Source organism: Pseudophryne corroboree, chromosome 4, assembly GCF_028390025.1.
Source record: "Pseudophryne corroboree isolate aPseCor3 chromosome 4, aPseCor3.hap2, whole genome shotgun sequence".
Taxonomy (NCBI): Eukaryota; Metazoa; Chordata; class Amphibia; order Anura; family Myobatrachidae; genus Pseudophryne; species Pseudophryne corroboree.
The window spans coordinates 760,783,961-760,799,600 of record NC_086447.1 but is presented as its reverse complement, the minus strand read 5'-3'; positions in this window follow the sequence as shown (position 1 = coordinate 760,799,600).

Genomic DNA, 15,640 nt, shown 5'->3' with positions numbered 1-15,640 from the left:
AAGTTTGTCGCCCCTGTCATTGTCATTGTCTTTTTTCCTCATGTGTGTCCCCCTCCCTCCCATCTACCTTCAACTCCTTCAGAGATGAGATATGTTGTTATAACCTATATGTGCCAGACGTTATGCTCTACTTCCTTGCTAAATGGCTACGATTAAGATATGTACACTTAATGTAGGAGGCATTAATACACCGGCCAAAAGGAGAAAGATTTTGTCTTACCTGAACAAAAAACATATTGACATTGCATGCTTACAAGAGACGCACCTGGTTCTAAAAGAAACTAAAAAATTACAGATGCTGAATTGGACCTTATTAGGAGCAGCATCCCTTAACTCAAAATCTTGTGGCGTAGCAATTTTAGCAAGACGCTCCCTCCCAATCGAAGTATTGTCGATGGAGGCTGACCCAGAGGGCAGATACGTGCTAGTGCAATGTAAAATGGGCAATACAAGTTATCACATATGCTCCGTTTATGCTCCTAACATTTATAAAAAAAAATTCTTTACAAAAATCATGGCTAAACTCCACTCCTGTGACCTCTCTTCCCTGATATTGTGTGGGGATTTAAATTTAGTATCCTCCTTATATCTTGATAAATCCCACTCTACAAGTAGATCTCGACCTCTCCCCACGTTAGGTGTGCCGTGGCTAGCCAAAAGGCTGAGCCTGGTAGATGCCTGGCGAGCTCTAAATCCCACAGAAAAAGAGTTTACATGCCTTTCAATGGTGCATAACTCTTGGTCACGCATAGACTATGTATTGGTTGCTTCCCTACTATTCCCTAATATTCGCCAGGCCACCATTGAACCGACTGTCATCTCGGATCATGGATTGGTCTGGGTTGAATTGGCTTATACAGTGGAAAAGTCTTCCCCCCCTTTGTGGAAATTTCCTTCGCATTTAGCGAAATCTGATAAATTCAAAAGTAAATGCGAAGACGTCTGGGAGAATTTTCGACAGGATAACTCAATGCACGAAATAGAGAATCCTTCTCTTTTATGGCAAACCGCCAAAGCAGTTATTAGAGGCGAAGTGATTTCTTACTATGCACATCTTAAGAGAAAGCTTAACCAGTCATTCCTGGAAGCCCAAAGCAATCTAACAGCGGCGTATCAGTCTTTCAAAACAAAACCCTCGTTGGAATCCAGAACAGCTTATAATTTAGCTAAAACTACCTTTAATGACATATTACATTTAAATGGGGAAAAGTATCAGTTTAATGTGAACTATAAATTTCACCGATTCGGAAACAAAGCAGGCAAACTCCTCACCTCACTATTACAGGGAACCAGGAAGCCAATGGTGGTCCATCCCCTAAAAAATCCGGATAACTCCAGTACCTCCTCTAATGCCCAGATTACAGCCATTATGCGTGACTACTATATATCTTTATATTCTTCGCCTGATCAAAGAGATGCACTTTCCCCACTTGACAAATACCCCCCACATTTTTGGGATAGTCTCCCATTACCCCAAGTACCAGAGACAATGACTCATGCATTAACTTCTCCTATCACTCTTTCTGAAATCCTAACGGCTATAAAAAGGCTTAAACCCTGCAAAGCCCCAGGCCCAGATGGCTACACAAACGAATTCTACAAATTTATGTCACATAAGATTGGTCCCCTCTTACAGGCGGTTTTTAACAAAATCATGACCGAGGGGATTCTTCCTGATAGATTCACTGACGCTGTGATTAAGGTGTTACCCAAAGCTGGCAGAGACCTCTCCTTACCGAGTTCATATAGGCCGATTTCATTATTAAATGTGGATTTTAAAATCTTTACATCTATCCTCACGCAGAGACTAAAGCCAGTCATGCCTATACTTATCCACAAAGACCAAACAGGTTTTATAAATGGTCGACACTCGGTAGTGAATCTGAGGAGGGTCCTCTCGGTCATCCAACATGCCAACTCTTCTTCAACCTCTCCTCCAGCGCTTATCTTATCGATAGACGCAGAAAAGGCTTTCGACCTTTTATTATGGCCCTATCTCTTCCAAATATTACACAGATTTGGTTTCCCCGATTCCTTCATTTCTGTTATCCGTACATTATATGCAGCACCGTCTTCCTCCATTTCTTGCAACGGCCTTCTCTCAGCTGCCTTTGTTTTACAGAGGGGGACGAGACAAGGCTGTCCTCTTTCCCCACTCCTTTTTGACCTATCAATAGAGCCTCTCGCTATAGCTGTTCGTAATTCCCCACTCATAAATGGTATCACCATCGGAACACAAGTTCTGAAAATAGCATTATTTGCGGATGACACACTGCTGTTTTTATCAAACCCAGAACAGTCTCTTCCGTCCCTATTACAATTGATTCACTCTTTTGGAAAATTGGCAGGTTACAGAATAAATGTTAGCAAATCGGAACTTCTGCTACTAGGCAACTTAACACCTTCTATACTGTCCCATCCTGACATCCCATCCTTTAAAATAACCCTTTCCCATTTTAAATATCTAGGTATTAACATTTGCGCTGATCTCCTTAATCTTTACAAAATTAATTACTCGCCTCTCATAAAGAACCTGGCCCTGAAGTTAGATTCCTGGATGGATTTACCATTATCTCTCATGGGTAGGTTAGAAGTGTTAAAATGTGTCATTTTCCCCAAGTTATTTTATTTAATGCAAATGCTTCCTATTTCATTAACATACAAAGATACCCTCAGACTTGAAGCACTTTTTTCTAAGTTTCTTTGGAGAGGAAAGAGACCACGTATAGCCAGGCAGAAATTAAAATCCCCTAAAGCAAAAGGAGGATTTGCTGCCCCTGATATTCAAGCATATTCTTTAGCTGTCCAGTTTCGCTATATTGTTGATTGGCTCCATGCAACATCCCACTATGTTGACTACGATCTTGACTTAGCAATATTCTCTCCATACGCCCCTAGTGCGCTAATACTTACGCATCACTCCCAGATACCTCCCCGATTAAAAAACCATATACTATTCAAAGACACTTCCTATGCATGGTTAGCCATCAACAAAAAATGTCACCGAGACCCTCATTTCTCTAAATTTATCCCGTTGTGGGGCAACCCAGATTTTCCGCCCTCGCTGCACAATGCCACGTACTCCCTCTGGAAGGAAAAAGGTCTTGATTCCTTCCATAAGGTGTTTGACCCAGGAGGAGTCTTGCTCTCCTTCTCTGCGTTATGTCAGAAATACGATTTATCTCCTCGACACTTGTATATGTACTTCCAGGTGCGTCACTTTGTTCTCTCATATGATGCCTTGACCCATGCAATATCTTCCTCTAAGGTCAACTCTGCATCTCAAGATATTGACACTCTCCTGCATTCCTCCCAGTCACGTCCATTTAAGATAAAATATCTCTATGCCATTTTGATATCCTGCCTACCCACTGCGCAATGGGATAACTTACTGCTGAAATGGAAAGGCGACATCCCTGCTTTAGTTACCATCTCTGAAATTACACAACCCTGCGAAAAATCATTGAAATTTTTGTCATCAGCTTACTTCCAGGAAGTTCACCTGCGATTTTTACACAGGGCTTACATCTCACCGGCACAACGATCACATATGTTAACTGCCGAATCTGGTGACTGCCTTAAATGTGGAAAAGCCTCTGCTTCTTTTGTACATTGCGTGTGGGAATGCAGAAAAATCAGAAAATTCTGGTGCAAACTTTTTACATATATTAATAGTATATTCTTAATAAACATAACACCAGACCAGCTAGCCTGCCTCACATTAAACTTCACAAACTGGCAGATCACTGCTGAACATATCCCTCTCCTCAGTGTGATTCTCACACTTGGGAAAAAATGCATACTGATTAGATGGGTCAAACGTTCTGCTCCATCCCTTGCGGAAGTCAAGCAGAAGCTCTTACAGTTATTGTTTTATGATAGAAAATCGGTTTTATCCTCTCCATCTTTCAATACGCGAAAGTTTTGTCGCAAATGGAGCCCACTCATAGAATCGTTGGCAGTATCTACCAAACAACATATCTTGGAAACCTTGGACTGCTCTATGTTAGCTTATGAATCATTTATAAAGGTTTAAATATACTATTATATCTGGTTAACTTTGCATTTCAAGTATCATAATAACTCTATATCTTTTATTTCTTATTTTCTATTTTTTATCGGTAATGACACTAGCAGCACAATGTGGGTAGGAGTGTTATGGGCAGGCCCTAATACTCACCCTCTGCAGGTCTCATCTCTCCCCTCCCCCCCCCCCCCTTCCCATCTCGGTTACCCTTATGTGTTCCCCCCCCCCGCGCATATTTTACATGCCTAATACGTATTACTCACATGTTGTATGTACACTTCTTCTTGCATTTTATGTATTTACATGTATATGCTTGAAAACTCTTCAATAAACATATTTTCAAAAAAAAAAAAAAAAAAAAAAAGACTTCTAACAGCGATACAGGAACCCGACAGAGTGGCTGTTATCAAGTGTAAAGCTCACACATATAGCCAAGACCCGGTATCACTTGGTAACAGCCGAGCAGACGAAGCTGCTAAATCAGCAGCTAGTAACCCCATACAAACAGATAGTACACGACTGATGGTATTTAATACTGTAAACACACAGAAATTGTGTGAAATGCAAAATTTGTGTTCCCCACAGGAAAAGGCAGTTTGGAGGTCAAAAGGATATGGCCAGGAGTCCTCAGGACTCTGGACAGACGGACAGGGTAAGCCAGTGGCACCCCGAGCATACCTTCCAAGTCTAGCGGAAGCGGCACATGGGCTGACTCATCTAGTCAAAGAAGGAATGTGTAAGTTGGTAAGAGCTTATTGGTACGCCCCAGGATTTTCTTCCCATGCGGGTAAAAGAGCGATGACATGTCTCACCTGCTTGAGGAAGAATATTGGAAAGGCAATACCGACAGAGCCATCCCATATCCCTCCGACAGATGGTCCTTTCCAGGTAATACAAATTGATTTCATACAATTGCCACCTTGTAGAAATTTAAAATATGTATTGGTCTGTATTGATGTGTTCTCAAATTGGGTTGAAGCATTTCCCGCGGCCACAAATACCACTGTATTTACTGCAAAGAAAATTGTGCAGGAATTTGTGTGTAGGTATGGTATCCCTAGAATCATTGAAAGTGATAGGGGTACCCATTTTACAGGTGAAGTCTTTCAAACAATGTGTAAGTTGATGGGAATTAATAGTAAGCTGCACACTCCGTACCGCCCCCAGGCGAGTGCGAAGGTGGAAAGAGTAAACAGCACTATTAAAAATAAATTGAGCAAGGTAATGACTGAAACAGGACTGTTATGGCCTGAAGCTTTGCCAATCGTATTATACAGCATCAGAACCACTCCCAGGTCCCCTCTTAATCTGTCTCCTTTTGAAATTCTGTTTGGTCGACAACCCCATGTTATGATTAACCCCCAGAATGATTTGAAATGTAACAATGAAGTAACCGTAAAGTACTTGGTTAAGATGAGTAAGCAATTGAGGAATCAGAATGATAATCTAAAGTTGGTGATTCCTGATCTGCCAGACAGTAATTGTCATGACATTGAACCTGGGGATTATGTAATGATACGGAATTTTCTACGCTCAGGTTGCCTTATTGACAGATGGGAAGGACCATATCAAGTCTTATTGACCAGCACAACAGCATTGAAGGTTGCCGAGATAGAGACTTGGGTCCATTCGTCTCATTGTAAAAAGGTCACTGACCCAGAGAGGTCCCGTGATAAAGAACAGACGGTAGAGGTTGTATCACTAGAGTGTCTGTTCAGGGAGGATTGAGACGACACCTGAGCGCTGAGAATAATAAGACCGGAAGCTTGTCGAGCCAGATTTCTTTTTCCCATTTGTTATTTTCTCCAGTTCCCACCTCCCTCCTATTTCCTTTCCCCCTTCTTATTTTTCTCCTTTTACTCCTCTAAGATGAACTTGCCCCAAGAGACTGTGATCCGGATTTTCCTGTTGACCATGATGTTGACCAGAGCAGTCTGTTTCGGTGAGAGTACCATGGAGGTCGAGAAAGGATCGGGAATGGGTTCTGATGACCAGGATGCAGGCGTAAATTTCCAAGAGCAACGTAATCTCTGAGTAAAGGCGAGTATCAGAAAACGATCTGGTAGCATTGACAATAGAAGAAATTGTGAAGGATTGTTAGCTGAAGAGAACTGCATCTGTAGGCATTGTGACAATATAGTTGAGGATGGGTGCATAAAGAAATGTCAGTCCAGTTTTAATGTTCACATGGACCGGCATCCATTGAGTGACTATCATTTCTTAGTGGGTAAAGTGTTAAATCAGACAGACTGTTGGGTATGCTCTCAAGTACCTCAAGGTCATAGCAAATCAGGACTAGTACCATTCCCTTTAACTGTAGGAGAGGTACTTGAGCTAAGTGGTGGGAGGCCGGTGGACAAGAGGTTTAATATCTCTAGTCCTCCTAGTTTGAAGCTCCACCAATATCATGTGGATAGGTCCTTAGTGTGCTTTAACATTTCCAATCCCCGAAAGCCGGGAAATTGGGAAGTGTCATGGAGTAATCAAACCATGACCTTTTCATACAGACCCGACAGAATGCCCATAGACACAGAACTTATACGCCAGATAGCCGACCATGGAAAATATTTCCGGTATAGGTACACTCTAGGAAGTAGGACCATGCGAGTTGGAGAAGTATCACCAGGATACTGTGCACATGTCGTACAACCTGATACGTGTACTAAACAGATGGGAGAATTAGGGTTAGGAGATTTAACATGGAAAATTTGTAACATGATAATGTCATACTCCGTCCCATATGTTCTCCCCGATGATGCATATTTCATATGCGGGAGGAAGGCGTATAAGTGGCTTGCCCCAAACTCAGAGGGATTGTGCTATATTGGAAAAGTACTGCCTGAAGTAATGACTGTAACCCATAACAAAATGAAAGATATTCACCGCAGTGCCCAAGCTCCTTATACTCATACTCATTACGAGCACGTCGTTAAACGGCACCTGATAGAGAGGACAGAGCATTCAGCCTCTGATCTGATCCATGAATCCACCGGGATTCAATTCCTACTCGCGTTAGATATCACTCGTACCGCCAGAGGAGTGATAAATTATAAATATATATCTGCTCTTGCAAATTTATTAGACAATATCACCGAAATGTATGACGACACATTCAGGTACACTGGGAAAGAGTTACAGGCCTACAAAACAGAACTGGTTCAGCATAGGATGATTCTTAATTACCTCACAGCTGTGACAGGCGGGTATTGTGTTACCCTAGCAACTCAATATGGAATAAAATGTGCTGCACGTACATTACAAACAGCACGGAGGACCCAGCCGAGGTCATAGACCAAAAGATGGATGACATTTTACAATTAAAATGGGAGTTTCAAAGGAAACACAATCTCACACTCGCTGCTGTGGGTAATGAGCTGACCAGTTGGGTGTCATGGTTGAACCCACGAAATTGGTTCTCGGGCTTAGGAGAATGGGCCCAAGGTTTTATTATGGATGTAGGGAAATTTCTTTTGTGTATTCTGGGAGTCGTCATATTGGTTGGCCTGATATTTAGATGTGTTCGGGTTTTAGCGAAGCGTAAAAGTAATACCAGGGTGATGAGTCTGAGGAGCGAGGACACTGTACTAACAACAACTAATTTGATTTATGACCCAACGATAGAGACAATGTTGTGATGAAAATGTGATTCCACGGTCCATTTCTTTCACCCGTTTCTCCTTTGTTTTCCTCCAAGGTACAAAGACATCCGCTTGGAAGAAGAATTTGACAACCTCTTTTATACAGACCAGTGATGAACGATGCTACAAGCCCCAAATTTCCCTAGTGACTTTAACTTTTACGATAGCCCAATACTTTAGAGACTGTAACTTTATGGACAATGGAACAACTTTTGCTCGTTATTTATAGCAAAAGCACCGAGAGACATCAGACAACATGTACATCAAGACAAGACATCAGACAAGACTTCAATCGGCAAATGCATATTAAACTCACATAGTTTACGACTGCATTTATAATAATTGCTTCTTATCTTCACCTCTACAACCTTCAGGTAATGACACACATAGTCGATAGGGAATATAGATACAGATATCAGCACTCACATATCCCCCCATTCATGTATCATCAACTAAATGTGCTCCCCCATTTGTTGCAACCAAAAGCCGAAAAGAGCTCGGTAAAGTTTGACAGCCCATCCACAGACCCGTAATACGGGATAAGAAGGAATTCAAATGTATACTTCGCAATACCTCGAAGCTTGATCTAAAACACGTACGGCATGATGATACATGACCCCTCAAACATGGATTCATACACACATGCTTCTACTGTCTCACTAGGTCATACCTTTTTCCCAACTGCTCCTCTCCTCCCTTAACCCAATCATAAAATTGTATTTACATTATGACATATATTTTTCTTTTTGAACTGTTTTAGGAAGTGGCAGTTATTGATGACTGCCAAAGGGTGGACTGTCAAAGTCGGAAAAATATCATGCTACACGTTGCCATATATTCACCTCATGCGCTTGCCCGCTGCACGTGCACATTCTCTCCCGTGCGTGCGGATACTCGCAGCTGCGTGATGGCGCCTCCTCGGCCATGCGCTCGAGCGCGTGGTATGTGCATTTACGGTAGAGTTTGTGTGCGTCTAGCGGGCGACTCAATCGTTAAATAATAAAACCAAATAGTATGTTTTATAGATAATGTACCCCTTAATGATGACTGTAAGTTTGTTTAATGTAACTGGTCGCTGGACAGAGGAATTCCTCTTTGTATGGTACGAAGGGTCAGACAGGGTTTGAGCAGTGGTGTTTGGTACCTAACTAAAGAACATTTTATTAGAAACAATCCGGTGCTGGTTAGGTAAAGATTAATCGCTCCTGCGTATAGTTATGTCTTTTAGTAGTTTCTGGACATTTACTATATTTGCGGTTCATTATCCATGCGGCGGGAATTCTCAGATTCCCTCCCACCTGAGCAGTTTGATATAGTCACAGCCCACCTGTTCAAACTAACCTATGACCTTTTGTTATGATGAGAGGAGACATTCCTGTGTCCAATGAACAATGAGATTGTAGGTCCCTTTGTAGTATACTGTACGCAGTGTATATAAGGACAGCCAGCCTGGCCAGCTCAGTCTTCTCTCCACAAACGGTTTTCATCTTGACTAACTCGGAGCTGGTACCAGAGCTGCGCAGCGATCATTCCCCAGTGTGTGTAAGTTATTCTCTGTAACCATTCTAAATCTCTGTTTGTATTTGCCATATTCTCTCTCTCTGTTATTGTATAAGATTGTGACGATATTGTATATTTATGTGTAGTTAGCCTGCTTAGATATTGATGTTAGCCTGTAGTGTATGAACTGTTAACTGTTTTAACTTTTACATAGCTAGATATTGTTAGTAAAGGTGTTGGAACCTTAGCAAGGTATTGTGTGTTTATTACATTGCTGAGAGTATTCAGAGTGTCTCAATCGCTCAAGAGGCTTTCATACAATAGAGGTTAATTAGCATTGCATTGTGCTCACATTACAAAACCAAGGTTTACAGTACAAACTCAATCTTTCACTGTGTTGCATACAAGGTTTACTGAGTGTCATCCCGTGAGCGTCTGCGCCGCTCGTGTTCTCCTCGTGGTCACGAGCGTAAGCTACGCTAGTAGCGTAGCATTACGGTAGTCGGCCGCCTATAGCGTGCTCGATACCACGCGTTAAGTTGTGAGCGAGCGTGTCGCATGTGCGTCTCGACCACAGCTAAGCGTCTGCTACGCTAAGTGCGTACCCTTACGGTACCCCATACGCCAATTGCGTACTGAGTCTCTTACCCATTTTATAGTGAATGTAATAAGATAAATAATTAGCTTTATCATGTGTATGTAATGTTATATTCCCCAGTCTGTCTGTGAGTTCATTTGTTTTGCATCCCTCACCGTTCAGACACCAGTACATTCCTGCTGGCACTGGTGTGCATAACATATTCAGCAGCCCAATACTCCTGTTGAAATTTTGTGGGAATATGGAGCATACCCCTCAAAATACTTTGCAACAGGTGGTCGATCAGGTGCAGGTCCTGACTCGACAATTTAATGATTTGTCCAATTAAATGCACACCTCACAGGCCGCTGGCAGAGCTCCCGCAGCAGCAGTACCTTCAGGGGTTAAGGAGCCGAAAGTAAATCTCCCGGATCGTTTTTCTGGAGAACGCTCGCAGTTCTTTTGTTTCAAGGAGAGCTGCAAGCTATATTTCCAGCTTAGGCCTCAGTCTTCTGTGTCGGAGATTCAGCGGGTGGGCATAGTGATTTCCTTGCTACAAGGAGACCCACAGGTCTGGGCATATGGGTTGCAGCCTGACTGTCCGTCGCTTAAAAGTGTTGATGCTTTTTTTACGGCACTGGGCATGTTGTATGATGACCCTGACAAGACGGCCTCAGCCGAGGCTCAGATTTCGATCCTTAAGCAAGGGCGAAGGCCAGTTGAGGTTTATTGTATGGAGTTTCGGAGGTTGGCCCATGATACCCAGTGGAATGACCCAGCCCTGAGACACCAGTACCGAAGAGGTCTTTCTAACCAGTTAAAAGACCAACTGGTACAATATCCCTTGCCTGATAGCTTGGATCAGCTCATGCAGTTATCCATTCGGGTGGATAGACGGCTGAGAGAGCGCAGGCTTGAAAGGGAGACCGAGGTTTCCTTCTTTCCCAAGGGAACCTCAGACTCTGAGGAATTTTCCGAGGAGCCTATGCAGATTGGGGCTACCCGCCTCTCCTCGCGTGAGAAGACAGCAGGGGTTATGTTTGTACTGTGGGAATAAAGGTCATGTGGTAGTATCATGCCTAGAAAAGCCGGAAAACTTCAGGGCCTGAGGGTGATGGGAAATATCCTGTCAGGCCAGAAGTCAGAATTTCCCAAGAAGACTTTTATCATTCCGGTGACCCTGAAGATCCTCGGTCAAACTGTCAAGACTGAGGCCTTTGTGGACAGTGGGGCCGACGGGGTTTTTATGGACCGCCAATTCGCCCTAAAACACTCTGTTCCCTTAGTACCCATGGCATCGGAAATTGAGATTTGTGGGTTAAACGGGGAACCATTATCCCAGGGTAAAATTACCTCTTGCACTAGCCAGATTTCTTTGTTTATTGGAGCCACACACTCTGAAAAATTGTCCTTTTATGTGACTGTCTGTACTTTTGCTCCATTGGTGTTGGGGTTACCCTGGTTAAGGGCCCACAATCCTCAATTTGACTGGGTCTCTGGGGAGATTCTTAGTTGGGGTACTGATTGTTTCAGGAGTTGCTTGAGCCTTCCAGTCAGGCTTTCACAGCTAAGTTTGCCAGGATTGCCAGGATGTTATGCAGATTTTGCGGACGTGTTCTCCAAAAGAGTTGCAGAGGTACTACCTCCCCATCGCCCCTATGACTGTGCCATTGATTTGTTGCCGAATGCTAAGCTTCCCAAGAGCAGGTTGTACTCCCTGTCACGTCCTGAGACTCAGGCTATGGCAGAGTACATTCAGGAGAACTTGGCTAAGGGATTTATCAGACCTTCACAGTCTCCAGTTGGGTCGGGGTTCTTCTTCGTGGGTAAAAAGGACGGTTCGTTGCGACCCTGCATCGACTTCAGGGAATTGAACCGTATCACGATTAAAAACTCATACCCACTGCCTCTCATTTCGGTCTTGTTTGACCAGCTTCGTACTGCCACCATTTTTTCTAAGATTGACCTACGCGGTGCGTACAATCTAATCCGAATAAGAGAGGGGGATGAATGGAAGACTGCCTTTAATGCCCACTCAGGGCATTATGAATATTTGGTGATGCCTTTTGGGCTCTGTAATGCCCCGGCAGTCTTCCAGGACTTCATGAACGATGTGCTCAGGGAATATTTGGATAGATTCTTAGTTGTATACTTAGATGACATCCTAATCTTCTCCCATTCCCTGGAGGAACATCGGAAGCATGTACGCTTAGTCCTCCAGAAACTCAGAGACCACCGGCTTGGGGCGAAGCTGGAGAAGTGCGAATTTGAAGTTCAGCAAATCGCATTTCTAGGATATATTATCTCCCCAGAAGGTTTCCAAATGGAGGGTTCCAAGGTACAGGCAGTCCTGGATTGGGTGCAGCCCACTAGTTTGAAGGCGCTTCAGCGTTTTCTGGGCTTTGCGAATTTTTATAGACGATTTATCGCTGGATTTTCGTCTATAGTGGCGCCCTTGGTGGCACTCACTAAGAAAGGGGCGGATGTTGCTCACTGGTCTTGTGAGGCCAAAGCGGCTTTTGCCCGTCTCAAAAGGGCATTTGTCTCGGCCAAGGTGCTGCGACACCCAGATCCAGAGCGTCCTTTTGTGGTGGAGGTGGATGCCTCTGAGATGGGTATTGGGGCAGTGCTCTCTCAGATGGGGGTGTCTGATAATCGCCTTCATCCCTGTGCTTACTTTTCCCGTAAATTTTCGCCTGCCGAGATGAATTATGACGTGGGTAACCGGGAATTGTTGGCTATTAAGGATGCACTCGAGGAGTGGAGACACTGGCTTGAGGGGGCTAAGTTTGTGGTCTCAATTCTCACCGACCATAAGAATTTGGCATATTTAGAGTCAGCGAAGCGCCTCAATGCCAGGCAGGCACGATGGGCTTTGTTTTTTGCTTGCTTTAATTTTTTGATTACATATCGCCCTGGGTCAAAAAACATCAAGGCTGATGCGCTCTCGCGGAGTTTTGCTCCAATCCAGGAGACCACCGAGGAGCCATTGCCTATTGTGTCCCCATCATGTATTAAAGTGGGCATTACCCAGGACCTCTTGTCATTAGTCCTTAGAGCACAGGAGCAGGCTCCTCCAGACCTTCCGGTAGGTCTTTTGTTTGTGCCTCCTAGGTTAAGACAGCGAGTGTTCCTGGAATTCCATGCCAAGAAGTCGGCAGGTCACCCGGGTATTGCCAGAACTCGGGAGTTGCTATCTAGGGCGGTGTGGTGGCCCTCGGTGGCTAGGGATGTGGATCAGTGGGTTCGGGCATGTGACATCTGTGCCCGAAATATGACTCCTAGAGGGGTTCCTGTTGGCCCATTACATCCACTCTCTATTCCATCTAAGCCATGGACCCACATTTCAATGGATTTTGTGGTGGACTTGCCCAAATCCTCGGGGATGACAGCCATCTGGGTTGTCGTTGACAGGTTTTCGAAGATGGCGCACTTCGTTCCATTGGTTGGGCTGCCATCGGCCAGACGCCTGTCTGAATTATTTATGCTGCATGTTGTGCGCCTCCACGGGTTGCCACTTGATGTGGTCTCTGACCGCGGATCCCAGTTTGTGGCCAAATTCTGGAGGGCATTTTGTTCCGATCTCCAGATTTCTGTCAGCTTGTCGTCGGGCTACCATCCGCAGTCTAATGGGCAGACTGAAAGGGTGAACCAGTCCTTGGAGCAGTTCCTCAGGTGTTATGTCTCCAAGTGTCAGACTGACTGGGTGGCTCATCTGTCCATGGCGGAGTTTGCCTATAACAACGCGGCTCACTCTGCTACAGGGATCTCTCCCTTCCTTTGTGTGTATGGGCATCATCCTAAGGCCAATTCTTTTGACCCCCTGGACTCCACGCCTGGTGGTTCCTCTGTGGTTTCGGTCCTTAGAGGTATTTGGAGGAAAGTGAAGAAAGCCCTTGTGTCTGTGTCATTAGTGACCAAAAGGGTTTTTGATAAGCGGAAAAGACCCTGCAGCTTCAAATTAGGAGACTTCGTCTGGTTGTCTACCAAGAATTTGAAGTTGAGACAGCCATCTCATAAGTTAGGCCCCCGGTTCATCGGTCCTTATAAGATCACTAGGGTTATCAATCCGGTGGCATTTCAGTTAGATCTACCCCGTTCTTTGGGTATCAATAAAACATTTCATTGTTCCCTTTTAAAACGGGCGATTAGTAATCCTTCTTCCAGTGGAAGACCTTCCCCTCTTCTGATACGTGGCCAGAGGGAGTTTGTTGTTGAAAGGATTCTTGACTCCAAGATGGTTCGGGGTCGGCTGTCATTTTTGGTGCACTGGAAGGGGTATGGCCCGGAGGAGCGGTCGTGGGTGCGCAGTTGTGATCTTCATGCCCCCAGACTGTTACGCTCTTTCTTCTCGCAGTTCCCCGATAAACCCGGTGGTAGGGGTTCTTTGACCCCTCGTCAGAGGGGGGGTACTGTTAGGGTCTCCTGCTCTGTGCTGCCACGTCGTCATGGCAACCGGGAGACAAGTGCTAGCGGAGTAACCTGAGCGTAGCTGATACTCCGGTTCGGGTCTTTTGCTGTGCAGTGGTTACAGGCTTTGTGCACGGCAGGGGATCCGGTGCTGGTTTTTGTGCTCACAGTCTGTGAGGTCTGAGTGGGGCGTGGACAGCACCTGCTATATAAACCCTCTTCTCAGGTTAGGCAGATGCTGCTGAATCTTTGTTGGTTAGTCAGTTCCTGAAAGCTAGCTAGTACTGTGTAAACTTTGTATTTGTTTGTTGCTTACTGCAAATAGGCCTTGGTATTTGGTATTACACTCTGCCAATCCAGACCTAGCAGTAAGACTGGAGTCAGTCGTTTAACCTGCTGGGGTTCTTTTGCTACTCTGTGAACCTAGCAAGTTTGCGGCTGTATTCTCAGTCTTGCCTGCCAAAATCCTTTCTCACTGTGCAAGGTGTTCAGGTGTCAGTTTAGTGGCAGTAAGCTGAACCAGTGCACTGCAAGTGAGGACTAGGATTGTGGAGACTCTCCTTGTGTCTATTATTCCATCTTTGACCAAGGAGTTTACTGCCACACCCGTTGGTAACCCTTTAGGGTTTTGCTGTTGCCCTTAGCAACAGCATTTCGTGTTCTCTACGTATTAAATCACTACATCTCGCTTCTTTCCATCTGAGCATTCCTAATACTAGGGAGACACCCAGTTTCTTAGCCTTTGGGCTTCTCTGTTCACTTTGTGTTTATTTTGTTACCCTATCACCTTCTGTGTATGTAATGTTATATTCCCCAGTCTGTCTGTGAGTTCATTTGTTTTGCATCCCTCACCGTTCAGACACCAGTACATTCCTGCTGGCACTGGTGTGCATAACAGGGAGATGGTGACCCTCCACCTTTCTCCATCCTCCGTTCCCTGATCCGACGATCTACTCGAATTGCTAACTGCATGAGCTTGTCCAGGGTTTCAGGAGTAGGATACTGGACAAGGTAATCTTTAATTTGCTCAGTGAGGCCTAAGCAGAACTGACTTCGGAGGGCTGGGTCATTCCAACCACTATCACCTGCCCATCTGCGAAACTCAGTGCAGTATACCTCGGCCGTGTTTTTCCCTTGTCTCAGAGCTCGTAAGTGAGCCTCTGCAGAAGCTGCTCGGTCCGGGTCATCATAAAGAATTCCTAGGGCGCTAAAAAAGGCATCCACTGTGTGCAATGCGGGATTCTCCGTTTTTAATCCGAACGCCTAGGACTGGGGTTCCCCTGCAGGAGGGAGATTATGATACCTACTCGCTGAGCCTCAGAACCAGACGATAATGGCCGGAGTCTGAAATATAGCTTGCAGCTATCACGGAAATTCTGGAACTGTTTTCGGTCACCTGTAAACCGATCTGGAAGATGCAGCTTTGGTTCAGGCCCAGGAGCTCTGGTTACAACCAATGACCTGCTAGTTTCTTCCTGGGTGGAAACT